The following is a 17,622-nucleotide window of genomic DNA, read 5'->3' on the forward strand; positions in this document are numbered from 1 at the left end:
TGCCGGCGTAGTGTCCGATAATATTCCGTGCTGGCGTAATGTTTCGAAAACGCAACCAAGCGCCTCGATTCTTGCAGCGTTCTTTACCTTGATGTTTAGTAAGATCTCTCGGTTGTAACTTTTGCCAGCTGAACGTCTGGGCACGACAAAACTTCCAAAACTTTCATACTCGCTGATCCCTGAAGGGGCCGCTGCGACCGCTCGCGCCGCCATCACTATCCTGATGGCTATATCACTATATGTACTATACATATATACATATATATATATATATATATATTTTATATTTTTTATACATTATATACTGTATATACACATGTTACAACCAGGTACCCTAACTGCAACACAACCATGACCAGAGTCAAAAGGAGCACATGTCTAGGGGTATTTATTCACAAAATAATATTCAAACAGGGAATTCGAAGCAATCATGAATGTGAAAGCATAACAAAATGGCAGGTGCTTCAGTCGGTGTGGAGACACGCCTCAGATGATAGAGAGAGAGCCTCACACTGCAGAAGACCTGCTCTTATAGATAGTGGCTCCACCCCATGATTAGGATCCACACCTGGAACACATTAGGGAGAGGCAGAGAACAAGAGCAGCCACCAGAAAATATAGACAGGGAGAACTACACCACCCAGAGGTGGAAGAGGACATAACACCTCCACACCGAAATTGTGACTACAGTCTCCATAATTACACAAAGAGGCAATATTTTTAGCCCACACATCCATGGCTGGGATGTGCAGAGCTCCATTTTACAAAAAAACCCAAGAAATACAGCAGTGCTGTAATAATTGAAACACACACACCAACACAATCACCTAGACACAACAGATCAAACGCATACATTCATACTCAAGACACACACAAACTCACAATCCAACCCTAACACGCTCACAAAAAAAAACAAAAAAAAAACACTATGACATACAGTTAATTCTAACCATAGGAATAAGAACAGGGACTAAGGTACCCTCGACAGAGCGCCTGCAATGACGTTATCAGTGCCACGCACATGCTTGATCTCGATGTTAAAGGGCTGCAAGATCAAGCTCCACCGCATCAGACGCTGATTAGCGTTTCTCATGCGGCACAAAAATTTCAGAGGGTCATGATCACTGTACACAACAATTTTATCTAAGGCCCCCAGATAAACCTTGAAATGTTGGACTGCAAGGACCAGGGCAAGTGTCTCCTTTTCAATGGTGGAATCCCGCCGCTGGTGATGGTTAAACTTGTTAACAGATACTGATACCCCCCCCCTTGAGCGCACAAGCGGACCAACAACATCAACAATGACATGATCAAAGGGCTGGCCTATGACTGGAATTGGGGATAGGGGAGCAGGCGGAATCGTCTGGTTGGGCTTGCCAGCAAGCTGACAAACATGACATGTTTTACAGAAGCGAACCACATCCTGTTTAAGGCTTGGCCAAAATAAATGCTGACTAATGCGATTGAGTGTTTCAGGAATACCCAAGTGACCGGCCAAACCATCATGACCCATGCTCAAAATCTCATCTCTATACCCAGATGGCACCACAACCTGCTCTAAAGAGTTACACTCGTCTGGAACATTATAAGATCTCCACTTCCTCATCAAAATGCCATCTCGAAAAAATAAGCACTGCGGCTCCTTGTCCAGATCAACATCCGATGAGGCAAGCTGAAACAATGAGGCCAGGGACACATCAACTTTCTGAGCATCAATTAGCTTCTCACAAGAGAGGCGCACTCACTTTACGTTACTCGTTACTCACTTTACTCAATCTCTCAGACCCAGCACAAAGAGCACTGGTAGGAGAGTTAGGTGTCTTCTTAAAATCATCTCGGGCAACAAGAAAAGAATCAGACAAATCACAGAATGAATCAGAAGAATTTAAATCAACAGGAGAAGTCAAGCACTCTTTCCCATCAGAGGAGCTAGAACACGCTGCCATAGCACGTGTAACTGCACAGTCAGGGAAAACATCAGGGTGTTGTTGAGTGCACTGATGGACTAAAGGCTTGACTGGAACAGCAACATGAGGCAACACTTCACCATCATTTTTCCACACATTTCCCCCGCCAATGTCATTCCCAAGAATAAAAGTTACATCTGGAATTGTCAAAAATTTGTGGATACCAACGGCAATGCTACCATTAACTACATTGGACTTCAACTCAATTCAATGGAGAGGAACCAAAGTTGAGGCCATCTCAAAGCCACGAACAAGAACACTGGTGCCGGTCTTTGACTCTTCAGACACAGGTAGAACCCCTTCCAATAGTAATGACAACGCAGCGCCAGTATCGCGCAAAATGTGCACTGGAACAGGATGTTCACCACCAGGCAAGGCCACAAAACCGTCACTGAGAAAAGGCTCGTACCCAGACTTGGAGTCGTTAGGAAATGCAACAAGAGATGATGGCTGTGGAGTCACTTTAATCAAACCTACGGCCTTAGCAGCCTGTTTCTTCTTCAGAACGGGATATTCTGCCAACATATGTCCGGTCTTTTTACAGTAATAACAGATTGGTTCAGAATTACCGGAAGATTTACTCGACTTCTCTGTCTGACGAGTGGGAAAAGTCAGACGTGTGCGATGGGTCAAGGCAAACTCATCTGCCATTACTGCAGCTTCCCGCAAGGTGTTGACCTGACGTTCATTCAGCTATGTCGACACAGCCATAGGTATACAATTCTTAAACTCTTCTACCAAACATTAATTCACACATCTTCGCCTGACAATTCACTTCCTGTGATCAGTGATCAAAAAGCGCTTCTTTCTCACGTGCAAACTCCATATAGGTTTGACGCTCAGTTTTCTTATAGTGCCTAAAGCGCTACCGGTACGCCTCTAGAACAAGTTCATAGCAGCGTACAATAGATGCTTTAACTTTGTTGTGGTCTGCACTTTGTTCTACAGACAGTGCCGCATACACCTCCTGAGCACGGCCAGTTAAAACAGACTGAAGCAACAGTGGCCACACATCTCAAGGCCACTTAAGAGTCAATGCCACTTTTTCAAAGTGCGGAAAATACTTTTCTACATCCTTCTCAACAAACAGAGGTACAAGTCGGATGTTCTTTTTTTTTTTTTAAACATAATTTTTATTGAACTTTTTTCGCAAAGCAGGCAAGACAAGGACTTTAAACGAACATAACATTAGTACCATTAAATTCCGGCACACAGACTCAAGACAGAGGTACATAATATAAAACACAAGTAGAAAAATAAGTACCAAAGATAAATAAAAATAAATAACACACACAAAAAAAAACAAAAAAACAAAACAAACAAACACAGGAGCTCTGGGAATACAAGTCCAGCAAGGACAGCATAATACAAACTACATCATGATATCACAACAAACTATGGCTCTACATCTCGCGACCAGGCTAGACCTAAAAGTCCAGACCTCAACCTACGAGATACAGATGCACCCAGATACTCAAGGAAGGGATCCCAGGTCTGATAAAATAAGAAGGGTTTATCCCTCAACGCTGTAGAATAAGCCTCAAGTGGGATGATACTCATCACAGTTTGCCGCCACTGAGTGAGTGTGGGAGCTTTATCAGTGATCCATAAGATCAAAATACATTTCCGGGCACAGTGTAGTAGAATGTCCAGAAGGTCACTGTTGCGAAAGTCAGCAGGCAACTCATCATTAAGTCCCAATAGGCAAGTCCTTGTGCCCAGGTGTAGAAGGCGCTTAAAAATTACGTTGAACTGTTGAGTAATTGTAAACCAGAACCGCTGGATAAGAGGACAGCTCCATAGACAATGAATGAGTGACCCGGCAGCAGACTGACATTTCATACATAACTCTGACAAAGTTGGATTCATTTTATGTCTGGCTTCAGGGGTAATAAAGAGCCTATGCAAAATCTTAAATTGCCTCTCCCAGGCAGAGTTAGACAACAGAACACTAGAGGGCTGGCTACATAGGGCATTCCAATCCTCAGGCTCGATCGGACCCAGATCAGATTCCCATTTGCCTTTTACTTTGTCAGAGTTATCTGCATTGAGATTACAGAGGGTCTTATAAACCTTTTTGGTGAAGAATTTAAGTCTCTTGTCATTTACCAATAAGGACTCTATAGGGGAAATAGCCAGATCCCCAGTGGATTTTTTCAAATTACACAGAATAAAATTTTTAACCTGGAGGTATTTTAAAAAATCGTTATTAGTGATGTCATATTTGCTTTTCATTTGTTGGAAAGTAAGGATTGAACCTCCCTGTAACATGTCTCCTGTCACGGCTTAGCAAGAAACCCAGAACGAGACTCTGACTGACGAAAGAAAAAGTTTATTTGAGATGAGGGAATGCGGGGAAGGAAGGGTGCTGGTCCGGGGGGAGGGGGGATGACGGCTGGAGGGCTTGAGGTGATGGCTGGGCTGGCAGACGGGCAGGCAGGAAGGACTGAACAAAAGACAAACAGGTTTAAATTTTGCACCGACTGGCAACAGAGTACAGTTTCTAAAGGTTAGCTCGAATAGTAGTCTTCTTCCAACAAACCGTGTACACTGAGTGACGATCCGGCAGAGACTGAAGGTAGGGACAGGAACTAAGTGCAGACTGGGTGATGAGCTGATGGAAACCAGGTGGCTTGATTGCAGCAGAAGGGCAGGTGTGGAGTGGGAGGTAGGCAGGTCCAGCAGAGGTGACAGAGTGCAAGGGGGGAGGGGAAGGTGACAGGCAGACAAAAACAAACACCAAAACTGTCATGAGGCTGGCCTCATGACAGTACCCCTCCCCCGACGGACGCCACTGGGCGGCCCACCAGGCCCGGGTTTCCCAGTCGACCAAGTATTGAACGCCACGGCCGCGGCGGCGACAGTCCAGGAGACGCCGAACAGTGAAGGCGGGATGGTCGTCAATGACCCTGGGGGGAGGAGGGGGAACCAGCGGACTGGAGACAACAGGCTTGACAGCAGACACGTTGAACACAGGGTGAACCCGAAGGGTCCGAGGTAACTTCAGCCGAACAGCATTGGGGTTAACAATCCTCAGAATCACAAAAGGGCCAATAAATCTTGGGGACAGTTTCTTAGAGTCTGTCTTTAAAGGGAGATCCTTGGTGGAAAGCCATACCTTGTCTCCAGGAGCATAGCAGGGCGCAGGGGTGCGATGGCGGTTCGCTTGGCGCTTGTAGCGGTCAGAGGCTTGGAGTAAGGCAGAGCGTGCACGGTGCCAGGTCTTGTGGCACCGGCGGGCATGGGCTTAGACTGAGGGTACTGAAAGCTCCTTCTCCTGTGAGGGGAATAGGGGAGGCTGATATCCAAAAACACATTGGAATGGTGACATACCTGTGGCAGATGAAGGCAACTCCACCCACGGAATTAGCGTCGACCAGGTTGAGGGGTTGCAGGACAACATGCAGCGGAGTGAGGTCTCTAGATCCTGGTTTGCCCTTTCCGCTTGACCATTAGATTGTGGATGGTATCCTGAGGATAAACTGATGGTGGCTCCAACAGAGGAACAGAACGCCTTCCAGACAGCGGAGGTGAATTGAGGCCCACGATCTGAAACTATGTCTGTGACCAAGAGATCAGCTGTCTCCTTGGCCGAGGGCAGTTTAGGTAGAGGCAAGAAACGGGTAAACTTACTGAAACGGTCAACAACAGTAAGGACTACCGTGTTGCCAGCAGAGGCGGGCAGACCAGTCACAAAATCCAGGGCCAGGTGTGACCAGGGACGTCGGGGCACCGGCAGAGGATGCAATAATCCAGCACTGGGTCGAGTTGAAGACTTGTTTTGTGCACAAACAGGACAAGCAGACACAAAAGATTTGATATCTGCAACCATTGATGGCCACCAAAAACGACGTCTAAGGAAGGCAAGTGTTCGATTTAACCCTGGATGGCAGGTAAGTTTTGAAGAATGGACCCATTGCAGTACTGCGGGCTTTACAGAGTCTGGGACATACAGCTGACCCGGAGGGCCATTACCTGGGTCTGGTTGTGTCTGTTGGGCCTCTTTTACCTCCTCTTCAATCCTTAGAGACACTGCAGCGACTAAACAGGACTCCGGGATGATGGGTTCTGGGGGCTCGATGGGGCCATCCTCCCTCCCAAACATACGGGACAGGGCATCAGGTTTCGTGTTTTTAGAACCGGGCCTGTAGGTCAGAGTAAAGTTAAAAAAATAGGGCCCACCTGGCTTGACGAGCGTTGAGCCGCTTAGCAGACTGGATGTACGCCAAGTTCTTGTGGTCCGTCCACACCACAAAAGGCTGTTCCGATCCCTCTAACCAGTGCCGCCATTCCTCAAGAGCCAGCTTCACAGCCAAGAGCTCACGGTTGCCCACATCGTAGTTCCTCTCTGCTGGAGATAACCGGTGGGAGAAAAATGCACAAGGATGGAGCTTACCATCCATGGCGGCGCGCTGAGAGAGGACTGCTCCCACCCCAATGTCTGAAGCATCCACTTCCACAATAAACTGCTTCTCCCGGTCCGGCTGGATGAGAACTGGTGCAGAAGTAAAATAATCCTTGAGCTTGAGGAAAGCTGCTTCAGCGGCGGGCGTCCACTGGAAAGGCTTAGAGGTTGAGGTTAGTGCAGTTAGCGGGGCAGCCACACGACTATAATTTCGGATGAATCTTCGATAGAAATTAGAAAATCCAAGAAACCTCTCTAACGCCTTACGACTGCTAGGGCTGGGCCAAATCAGGACTGCCTCTACCTTGGCTGGGTCCATCCTCATCTGTCCTTCAGCGATGATGAAGCCCAGGAAGGAAGTTGACGAGGCATGGAACTCGCATTTCTCGGCTTTCACAAAGAGCCGATTCTCCAACAGTCTTTGGAGAACCTGGCGGACATGTTCTGACAAACTCCTAGAGAAAATGAGAATATCATCCAGGTAAACAAAGACAAAACGGTGCAACATGTCCCTGAGGACATCATTTACCAGGGCCTGGAAGACGGCTGGGGCGTTGGTGAGCCCAAACGGCATAACCCGATACTCAAAATGGCCCAGAGAAGTGTTAAAGGCCGTCTTCCATTCGTCACCGTCCCGTATCCTCACCAGGTGGTATGCATTACGGAGGTCGAGTTTAGTGAACACCGTGGCCCCCTGGAGTGAGTCAAAGGCAGAATTCATTAACGGCAAAGGATACTTATTCTTTATGGTGATATTGTTTAACGGGCGAAAATCAATACATGGTCGGAGGGACCCATCCTTTTTACCAACAAAGAAAAACCCTGCTCCAAGGGGTGACGAGGAGGGACGAATGATGCCAGCAGCCAGGGAGTCCTTTATATACCTCTCCATGGCCTCCCGCTCAGGCTTGGAGAGACTGTATAGGCGGCTACTGGGAAGGGGAGCACCAGGCAGGAGATCAATGCCACAATCATAAGGACGATGAGGGGGCAGAGACAGAGCACGTTCCTTACTGAATACCGTCTGGAGGTCATGGTATTCGGGTGGAATGGAGGCTAGATTAGGGACTTCAGGCTGGGTTTCAGGACTGGGCACCGAAAAAGGAGGGGCTGATAGCAAACAACTTGCATGGCAATGAAGGCTCCAACTGGTGATCTCTCCTGTCCTCCAATCAACTTGGGGATTGTGTTGTGCTAGCCAGGGGAGCCCGAGAACTAAAGGGACTGAAGGCGAGTCAATTAAGTAAAAGCTAAGGCTTTCCTGATGATTACCAGACAGAAGTAATTGCACTGGTACAGTCCTCCGAGTTATGCTGGCTAAGAGTCTACCATCTAGTGCGCTTGCTTCTAGTGGCTTATCCAGACAGATAGAAGGCAAGTTTAACTGCTTGGCAACAGTGGCATCAAGGAAACTCTCATCTGCACCAGAATCTAGAAGAGCAGAACATTCCAGGGACTGACCTTTCCACGACAAAGTCGCATGTGCTTGTGCTCGGGGTCGGGGAGAGAGAGAAAGGGAGGTGTGGCTCGACAGGATTCTCCCCCTCACTGACGAGCCTGGTTGTTTGACGAACGAAGAGGACAGGAGGCCAGGAAATGCCCAGGTTTCCCACAATACAAGCAGCTGTTACTCCTCATGCGACGCTGACGCTCCTCGGGTTCCAGATGGAAACGTCCCAGCTGCATTGGCTCAGGTGAGGGATCCCTTCCTAGTAAACCAGGGACTGAGCCTTCCTCACCTTGGTGCGCGCGGGATCCTGAGGCTGATGGAGAGTGCCCTGGGGTGGCAGTGGGTGGGCGCCGCTGCCTCTCTCTTCTCCGCTCTCGCAGTCAATTGTCTATGCGGATAGCCAGGGAGACTAGACCCTCAAAATCAGAGGGCTCCGGGTAGGAAACAAGTTCATCCTTGATTGAATCATTTAATCCGTGACAAAAAACAGTTTGAAGAGATTCATTGTTCCAGCCACTTTCAAGGGACAGGGTACGAAATTCAACTGAAAATTCTGCCACACTACGCATACCTTGGCGCAAGGAGAGTAACCTCTTGGAGGCCTCCTGGCCATGAACTGGATGGTCGAAAACCTTCCTCATCTCGGTGGTAAAGGCAGCATAGGAAGCGGTGACTGGAGACTGCTTCTCCCACAGAGCAGCAGCCCAGGCCAAGGCGTTTCCACGCAGGAGCCCCATCAGGTAAGCAACTCTCAACTGCTCCGTAGAGTAAGACTGGGGCTGTTGACTGAACACAAGATTGCATTGTAACAGAAATGAACGACATAATCCAAAATCACCCTCATATCGATCCAGGGGAGGAACCCAGGGCTCCTTAACGGGAACAGAAGTGGACACTGCAGGAGTTGGGACTGGTGGCCTTGTCTCGGAACTGGAGGGCTGATTCACCTGATCCCGGATCTCCATCACCCGGGTGGTGAGCTCTCTGAGGCTGTCCATTACCTCCTTCAGTGCCAGGGTGTGCTGTCCAAGCAATATGCCATGGTGGGAGACTGCCTGGCGGACTGGGTCAGTGTCTGCTGGGTTCTGCATGGCCGGATCGTTCTGTCACGGCTTAGCAAGAAACCCAGAACGAGACTCTGACTGACGAAAGAAAAAGTTTATTTGAGATGAGGGAATGCGGGGAAGGAAGGGTGCTGGTCCGGGGGGAGGGGGGATGACGGCTGGAGGGCTTGAGGTGATGGCTGGGCTGGCAGACGGGCAGATGTCATGAGGCTGGCCTCATGACATCTCCGATGACTCTAATACCCTTATGCCTCCAGGCAGCTAGACCAGCCTGAAGACCAGGTTGAAAGTCTGGGTTTTCATGAATAGGAGTTAATAAAGAGAAGCAATTACTATACCCCTCCAACTTCCTCACCTTACGCCAGATATTCACCATGTTCCTTAGAAGCACATTGTCTTTTACCAGAGCTGTGACTTTGTCAGGAGACGTATACAATAAATTCTGCAAAGGGATACTGCCTAAGGAAGCTGATTCGCAACTGAGCCAGGTAGAATCGGGATCATCTATGAACCATTCCAAAAGAAACTTAAACTGAGCAGCACAAAAGTAAGATGAAAATGAAGGTGCTGCCAACCCACCATTTCTGATGGGAAGACAGAGAAAACTGTATCTTAACCTGGGTCTCTTCCTACGCCAAATGAATGATATGACAGCACTATTCAGTTGTGTAAAAACTTTCTTCGATATCATAACCGGTATCATCTGAAATAAATACAGGAGACGAGGAAGGATGTTCATTTTGATCAGATGAATACGGCCCAAAAGAGACAGGGGCAAGCCACACCACCTATCAAGATCGCGTTTTATAGTTTGTAGAAGGGGGGCGATATTTAACTTATATAAGTCTTTTAAACACGGTGACACTTTTACGCCCAAATATAAAAATCCTGCAGGGGACCAACGGAAAGGCTGAGAAATGCTTGGGTCTATTGTTTGTGAGGAACAAAGAGGCATGGCTTCGCTCTTAGAAAAATTTATTTTATAGCCGGAGAAACAGCCATAGTTATTAATCAGTTCTGTCAATTTAGGAATAGACTGTGCGGGGGAGCTTAAAAAAATTAAAACGTCATCAGCGTACAACGAAATTTTATGCTGACATTTATTTAACAAAATTCCTCTAATACTAGTATCCTGTCTAATAGCGGCAGCCAAGGGCTCCATAGCTAGAGCGAACAACAGAGGACTCAGGGGGCAGCCCTGCCTAATCCCTCGTTCAATGTTAAAGCTACTAGATCGGAGCCCATTCGAGATTACAGCTGAGAGGGGCGATGTATACAAAATCTGAATCCATTTAATAAATACCTCCCCGAGGCCAAATTCTTGAAGTGTAAAGAAAAGATAAGGCCATTCCAGCCTGTCAAAGGCTTTCTCTGCGTCGAGAGAGATGACCAGGGCATCTGCGCTGTAGAAGGAAGAATGCTGAATAGAATAGCCTTTATTGTCGTTATTTTGTGGACAACGAAATTTGGATAAATAAACATAAGAAAAGTAATAAAAGGGCGCACCAAGTCGGAGAGCTAAGAGCCGCTGCACCAGTGCGCGCCGCCATCTTGCTGAATAATGTTAAGTAGGCGTGTCACATTATGAGAAGAGTACCTTCCACGTATAAAACCAGTCTGGTCGTTAGCAATGACGGTGGGGAGAACATTTTCTAAACGCGAAGCGAGAATCCTTGCAAGGAGTTTCAAGTCTAGGTTTAGAACCGATATAGGTCTGTACGAAGAGCATTCTTCAGACGGTTTCCCCTTTTTTAGTACCAGGGAGATATTAGCCTCCATCAAAGATGGTGGAAGAGCCCCGGCTACAAAGGAGGACTGCAGCATTTCTAATAGAGGGTTGTCTAGAATGGTATTAAACTCTTTGTAAAACTCTGCATTAAAACCATCAGGGCCTGTGGCCTTGTTGTTGGGGAGTAGCTGGATACAATTCTTAATTTCACTCAGGGTAATTGGTTTGCACAAGCCATCTCTCTGTCCATCTGAAATTTTTGGTAGATCCACCTTTGTGAAAAAGTCAATCATATTTTTCTTTAAGAGCGGTTTGAACTGAGAAGTATACAACTGTTTATAAAAAATTTTAAAGTTTTCATTAATTATCCTATAATCATAGTTGTATATACCCGAAGAGTCCCTGATATGTAAAATATTCTGAGCAGGAGACCTATTACGAAGAAGATTGGCCAAATACTGATTAGGTTTGTTTGCAAATTCATACATCCTTTGCCTCATGAAGAACACAGATTTTTCAGCAGGAAGTATTATTGACTTAACAGTGTGTTTTAAGCGTTTTTCCTTTGTGAGGCTATGAAATGCCTCCACTGATGGATTTTCAATGAAATCTTCTGCCCCGATGTCATGGTGAAAATCAACAACAAACAAACAAACAAACAAACAAGCAAACAAACTCGAATGGCTGCAACCAAAATGAAAAACTAAAACGACCACAACTTCCTCAAACAGGCCCTTTAATTACCACCAATAAAAAAAAAAACTAAAATAACAAAGTGACGGAGTCTGTCTCCGCCCGGTGGCTACTAATTGAGATGCAATCACTAACACCCAGTAAAAGTTGAGGTACTCACCAAAGTCACAATCAACACCTCCAGCTTCCTACTTACTTCCTAAAAAAAATGTGATCCCGGACCTCTATCCCGGAACCTCTCGCACCCTAAACAAGAATCATACCCCTAGACGAGCCCCCATTATGTTACAACCAGGTACCCTAACTGCAACACAACCATGACCAGAGTCAAAAGGAGCACGTATCTAGGGGTATTTATTTACAAAATAATATTTAAACAGGGAATTTGAAGCAATCATGAATGTGAAAGCAAAACAAAAGCAGGAAAATGGCAGGTGCTTCAGTCGATGTGGAGACACGCCTCAGATGTGAGAGAGAGAGCAAGATGAGGAGAGAAAAAATGGTTCTGTTTTTGTGAATAAAAACATCATTTTCATAAATCAATACATTTCAATTCATTTTTTGAATTAAAGCAATGCATTAAAACAAGCTTGGTTTGATGGAAGCATACATGTTTACATTGTTTTGGGTTTGAGACAGGAAGTTACTTGCACAGGTTAAAGGTAAAGTAAACCCCCTCTTAACCAAATAAAAAAATTTTTTTTTTTTAATTTATTCATTTATTTATTTATGTATTTATTTCGGTCATGACATTTAGATCACTCATCACACAACAGTGCAGTTCACACAATATACATAAACGAAAGGGAAAGCGGGAGAAGCAAAGCTTAACTAGTCCCGCCCCCATTATCATCATACATTTCATTTCATCTTTTTTTTTTTTATGACATTTTGACAAACAAAACATGTTTCAGCATCCGGTAGCACTCAGAGATATAGTCTAGCTCTAGACAGTCAACTCGGACTCCAGACTCTACAGATTTCTGTCCCTGACCTTTGTCATACTTTCCTTCTGTGTCATTCTGTATTGTTTAATAGTCATCTCTACATATTTTTTTTTAAATACACTCAGTTTTGCTTATTTTTTCATCTCCTCATCCAGATTATTCCACTGTCTGACCCCCGTGACCGATACAGTAAAGGATTTTAATGTAGTTCTTACCCTTCTCTGCCTAAACCTCATGTTCCCTCTTAGATTGTGTCCCTCCCCTCTGTTCAGGAATAATATCTGTAGATTGTGAGGGAGGCTTTTGTTGGCAGCCCTATAAATCATCTGTACTGTGCGGTATTTTATTAAGTCATAGAATTTAAGTATTTTTGATTTGGTAAATAGTTGATTTGTATGTTCTCTGTAACTGGCATAATGTAGGATTCTCAAGGCTCTTTTTTGGAGTATAAACAGGGGATAAGTAGTGGTTTTGTGTGTCCCCAGACCTCTGTACAGTATTGCAGGTGTGGAGAGACTAGTGCGCAGTACAACAAGTACAGTGCCTTCTGGTTTAATAGTTTTTGTGCCCTCCAAAATATGGACACACTCCTGGCCAGCTTGCCTTTTAAATGTTTGGTGTGTGGCTTCCAACTTAACATGTCATCAATAATCACTCACTCCCAGTTTAAGGGTTTAGTTACACTTACACTACAAATTAAACCTTCTGTGGTCCAAAAAGTAATGAAAATGCAAAGTATGCCTGTTGTTCTAAGATATCTATCTACAACCTGACAGGTATTGTATTTCAAAAGGACTTACTAAGAAGTTTCAAATGATTATTCATAATATTTAAACAGTTCTGAAGAATTTGTATTTGGGCTAGTCCAATGAAAGCACTCAGCCCCCCCACCTCCTCGATCTGCCCCTCCCCAGGTTATCAAATGTTGCCATTTGAGTTCGACTGGAATGGAAGTGTGTGTGTGTGTGTGTGTGTGTGTGTGAGAATTGCCTTTATAGCCTTTAATGCTATGAGTAGACTTGAGTGTCCAGCTTACAGTGTTATGTTGTTTACAGTTTACAGTTATTATTATTATCATGTAATATTAGTGACACATTGCTTCGCCAAAATGGATGATTAATCATTGGTAGGTAACCAGTAGGGCTGTTATGTTAGGCTTATTCGATTGTTAATCGATGACTAAATTAATCTATTTTGATAATCGATGAATTGGTTTTTCAGCTTCTTAAATGTGAATAATATCATTAAAACTGAAAAGATATTTAACATCATGATTTCCAGGTTTATTAAACACTGATCGACATTTTTCCACATTTTATGGACAAAAGAATACTCGATGAATCTCAAAACAAACAGCACATTTCATTAAACAATGAAAAGACATCTTTAGCAGCGTTTCTTTGACACTGCGGTCATCTCTCCCAAGATGAAAGTCTCTGTCACTGGTGAAAGAGCGTATCCATTTATAACATGGTTACTCTCTTATTTGCTTATGGAATGAAGAGAATTAGGGGAAATGATTGTACTTCTCCATGGTTGTCATCCCACGTCAGCGTCTGTGTTGTCGTCTCCATCAAAACGAATAAAACAGGTACAACACAAAATCGGAACTGCCTGGAAAAAACAAAAACAAAAAGTTTAAAATATTGCTTCTAAAAGTATGTTGGAAAATGAATTATATTTTAGATCAGATATGTTGAACTGTTTTGGCAGATTAGGGGTGAAGACTGTGGAGGGCAGCATTAACCTCTCGCTCTACAGCCAGAAGAAGAAGAAGTGGTGAGTTGTGTGGAGTAGACGTCTCATGTCTCCTCAGTACTTAGCAGACAGAGTGGTCTCCTCCGTGGACTGCACACTTGTGAGGACCCAGACACACTTTCTGTCTCACATTCATACACAACAAGATCTCTTTCAGTGACAGAGTGTTTCCCAACATGTTCCAGACACACACACAACATGGGAACCCCCCTTATGCAATACTAAACACACACATGCATCCACTGTTGGCCAAAACCTGCATTATTGCAAGTCAGGAACATTCACAACATTTATATAAATCATGTAGAAATCTCAACTGAAGAGAACAGGAGCTCTCTGTAGAGTTTAGTCTGGGATTATTTAAAGGTCCAGTGGGTTAATTGGCAGAAACTGAATAAACTACCCATGCGTATGTCTCTTTAAGTGTATAATTGCTTTAATATAAAAGTCATTTGGTTTTCATCGCCTTAGAATAAACCTTAACAAGTACTTGAAGAGAGGGTCTTTGACAGCAGTGTTTCTACAGTAGCCCGAATGGACAAACCAGCCCAGTGTGTGTTTACTACATGAAACCACAGTGTGAGTGGAGAATGGACAGTTGTCTGTGAGTGTTTCTTGTATGCAGAGGCCACTGGAGTTCCTGATACGCTGGGAAGGGGAGTGGTGAGCGAAGAAGTCCTTTGTTTGTTGCAATCTGCATTCTCACCATTAGATATCACTAAGGGTGCATTCATACCAGCCTGGTTCAGTGCCATTAAATCGAATTACACATCACTGATCAGTGATGTGAACTCTATCCACATCACTGATGTGAACTCTATCCACGTCACTGATGTGAACTCTATCCACATCACTGATGTGAACTCTATCCACATCTGTGATGTGAACTCTGTCCATGTCACTGATTTGAACTCTATCCACATCACTGATGTGAACTTTGTCCACATCTGTGATGGGAACTCTGTCCACATCTGTGATGGGAACTCTATCCACATCACTGATCAGTGATGTGAACTCTATCCACATCACTGATCAGTGATGTGAACTCTTTCCACATCACTGATCAGTGATGTGAACTCTATCTTCATCACAGATGTGAACTCTATCCACGTCACTGATGTGAACTCTATCCACATCTGTGATGTGAACTCTATCCACGTCACCTGAAACTCAATCTCGACAAGACTGAGTTTCTTTTTCTCCCAGGAAAGGGCTCTCCCACCACAGATCTAACCATCACCCTCGACAGCTCTGTGGTAGCTCTTTCTCATACCGCAAGGAACCTGGGTGTGACACTTGATGACCATCTCTCCCTCACTGCCAACATTGCTGCAACAGCTCGATCTTGCAGATACATGTTGCACAACATCAGAAGGATACGGCCTCATCTAACCCAGAAGGCAGCACAGGTTCTGGTCCAGGCTCTTGTCATCTCACACTTGGACTACTGCAACTCCCTCCTGGCTGGTCTCCCTGTGTGTGCCATACGACCTCTGCAGCTCATCCAGAATGCAGCAGCTCGACTGGTCTTCAATTTACCAAAATTCTTCCACACTACACCACTCCTCTGCTCCCTTCACTGGCTTCGTGTAGCTGCTCGCATCTGCTTCAAGACTCTAGTGCTTGTGTTCCCTGCTACAAACGGATCCAGTCCAGCCTACATCCAGGACATGATCGAAACCTACAACCCAGCCCTTCCACTCCGCTCTGCATCGGCAAAACGGCTTGCTCCCCCCTCACTGAGAGGATCGCAGAGGCATTCGCAGAACTCGAGACTGTTCACTGTCCAAGCTCCCAAATGGTGGAACGATCTCCCCATCAACATCCGGACAGCGGAAAGCCTCCACATCTTCCGCCGCAGACTAAAAACACATTTCTTCCTTTGTACCCAAATGCACTTATTGTAAGTCACTTTGGATACAAGCGTCTGCTAAATGACATGTAATATAATATAAAATACCCAACGGCTGCACTATTAGCTTCATGGCTACTCCGCACCCGGTCAATCGGCCCAGTCAAAGTATCATCAGCTCGCTGGTCTCCGATAAACTCCTGCTGGGAGACAGAGAGATATTCAGGTACATTCAAATCAATTTCATTATCATTCTCTTCTTCCTAAACTGAAGAATCTATTTTAGCTTGTGACATTGCCCATGTTACAGCACAAGCTGTGAAGACCTTTGGGAACTCCTGTTTACAATTATCTGGTTCTTTTAACAAACCTCACCATTCACCAAACCACAAGCCAGCATCACCCTGTGTACAGGAACCAACAGAGTGGTTAAACCCATTCCCCGTACCGCAACACAGTCCCCAGAATCCGAGTCCTGAGAAAAAGGCAGAACAGAAGCATGAATAAATGAACTCTTTGCTCCTGTATCTTGGAGAATCTTCACCGGCATTTTAACATCACAGCCAATGAGAGACACAAACCCCTCTGACACAAAAGCTTCAAAACCAGAAAATTTACTAGTTTTAGGTTTCACTAAATCAAGTACCTCCTCCGAAAGAACTGGAATGTGTATCTGCGTCATTACCTTGTTTATGAAACCCTAAAGTTTCAGAACAAACAGTTCAGCCACTGCTGAGAAAATAGTGTTGTATTGTTTTCCTGGGCTCTGCGAAGCGGATCGGCACTTCCTTAATTTGATGTCGTCATCAGAAATCCTCACCACTCCTCTCACCACCGTAGCGCCTCCTAGTGCGGGCACTAGTCCAGGCACATCCGGTTGCATACATTCAACCGCAGAAGAAGAAGAACTACTCTCGTTGTAGCTACTGAGATGCAGAGCATCCACCATGCCAGAGGGGGAGCTGTGTATCTGAGGGATGGCCTATCTATTACGTCACTTCCAGGTATCTTTCAGTGACAGAGTGTTTCCCAACATGTTCCAGACACACACACAACATGGGAACCCCCCTTATGCAATACTAAACACACACATGCATCCACTGTTGGCCAAAACCTGCATTATTGCAATTTAGGAACATTCACAACATTTATATAAATCATGTAGAAATCTCAACTGAAGAGAACAGGAGCTCTCTGTAGAGTTTAGTCTGGGATTATTTAAAGGTCCAGTGGGTTAATTGGCAGAAACTGAATAAACTACCCATGCGTATGTCTCTTTAAGTGTATAATTGCTTTAATATAAAAGTCATTTGGTTTTCATCGCCTTAGAATAAACCTTAACAAGTACTTGAAGAGAGGGTCTTTGACAGCAGTGTTTCTACAGTAGCCCGAATGGACAAACCAGCCCAGTGTGTGTTTACTACATGAAACCACAGTGTGAGTGGAGAATGGACAGTTGTCTGTGAGTGTTTCTTGTATGCAGAGGCCACTGGAGTTCCTGATACGCTGGGAAGGGGAGTGGTGAGCGAAGAAGTCCTTTGTTTGTTGCAATCTGCATTCTCACCATTAGATGTCACTAAGGGTGCATTCATACCAGCCTGGTTCAGTGCCATTAAATCGAATTACACATCACTGATCAGTGATGGGAACTCTATCCACATCACTGATGTGAACTCTATCCACGTCACTGATGTGAACTCTATCCACATCACTGATGTGAACTCTATCCACATCTGTGATGTGAACTCTGTCCATGT

At 45.1% G+C, this 17,622-nt stretch overlaps 1 long non-coding RNA gene across 1 annotated transcript; it reads right to left on the minus strand.

Annotated features, from left to right (window-relative positions):
* Nucleotides 1-4,283: 4,283 nt before the first annotated feature.
* LOC122764759 lies at nucleotides 4,284-4,737 on the minus strand. The gene is made up of 2 exons (XR_006359878.1): nucleotides 4,510-4,737; nucleotides 4,284-4,413 (listed from the first exon to the last, which is right to left on the minus strand). It is a non-coding gene; the product is annotated as an uncharacterized LOC122764759 (long non-coding RNA).
* Nucleotides 4,738-17,622: the final 12,885 nt, after the last annotated feature.

Source organism: Solea senegalensis, unplaced genomic scaffold, assembly GCF_019176455.1.
Source record: "Solea senegalensis isolate Sse05_10M unplaced genomic scaffold, IFAPA_SoseM_1 scf7180000017644, whole genome shotgun sequence".
Taxonomy (NCBI): domain Eukaryota; kingdom Metazoa; phylum Chordata; class Actinopteri; order Pleuronectiformes; family Soleidae; genus Solea; species Solea senegalensis.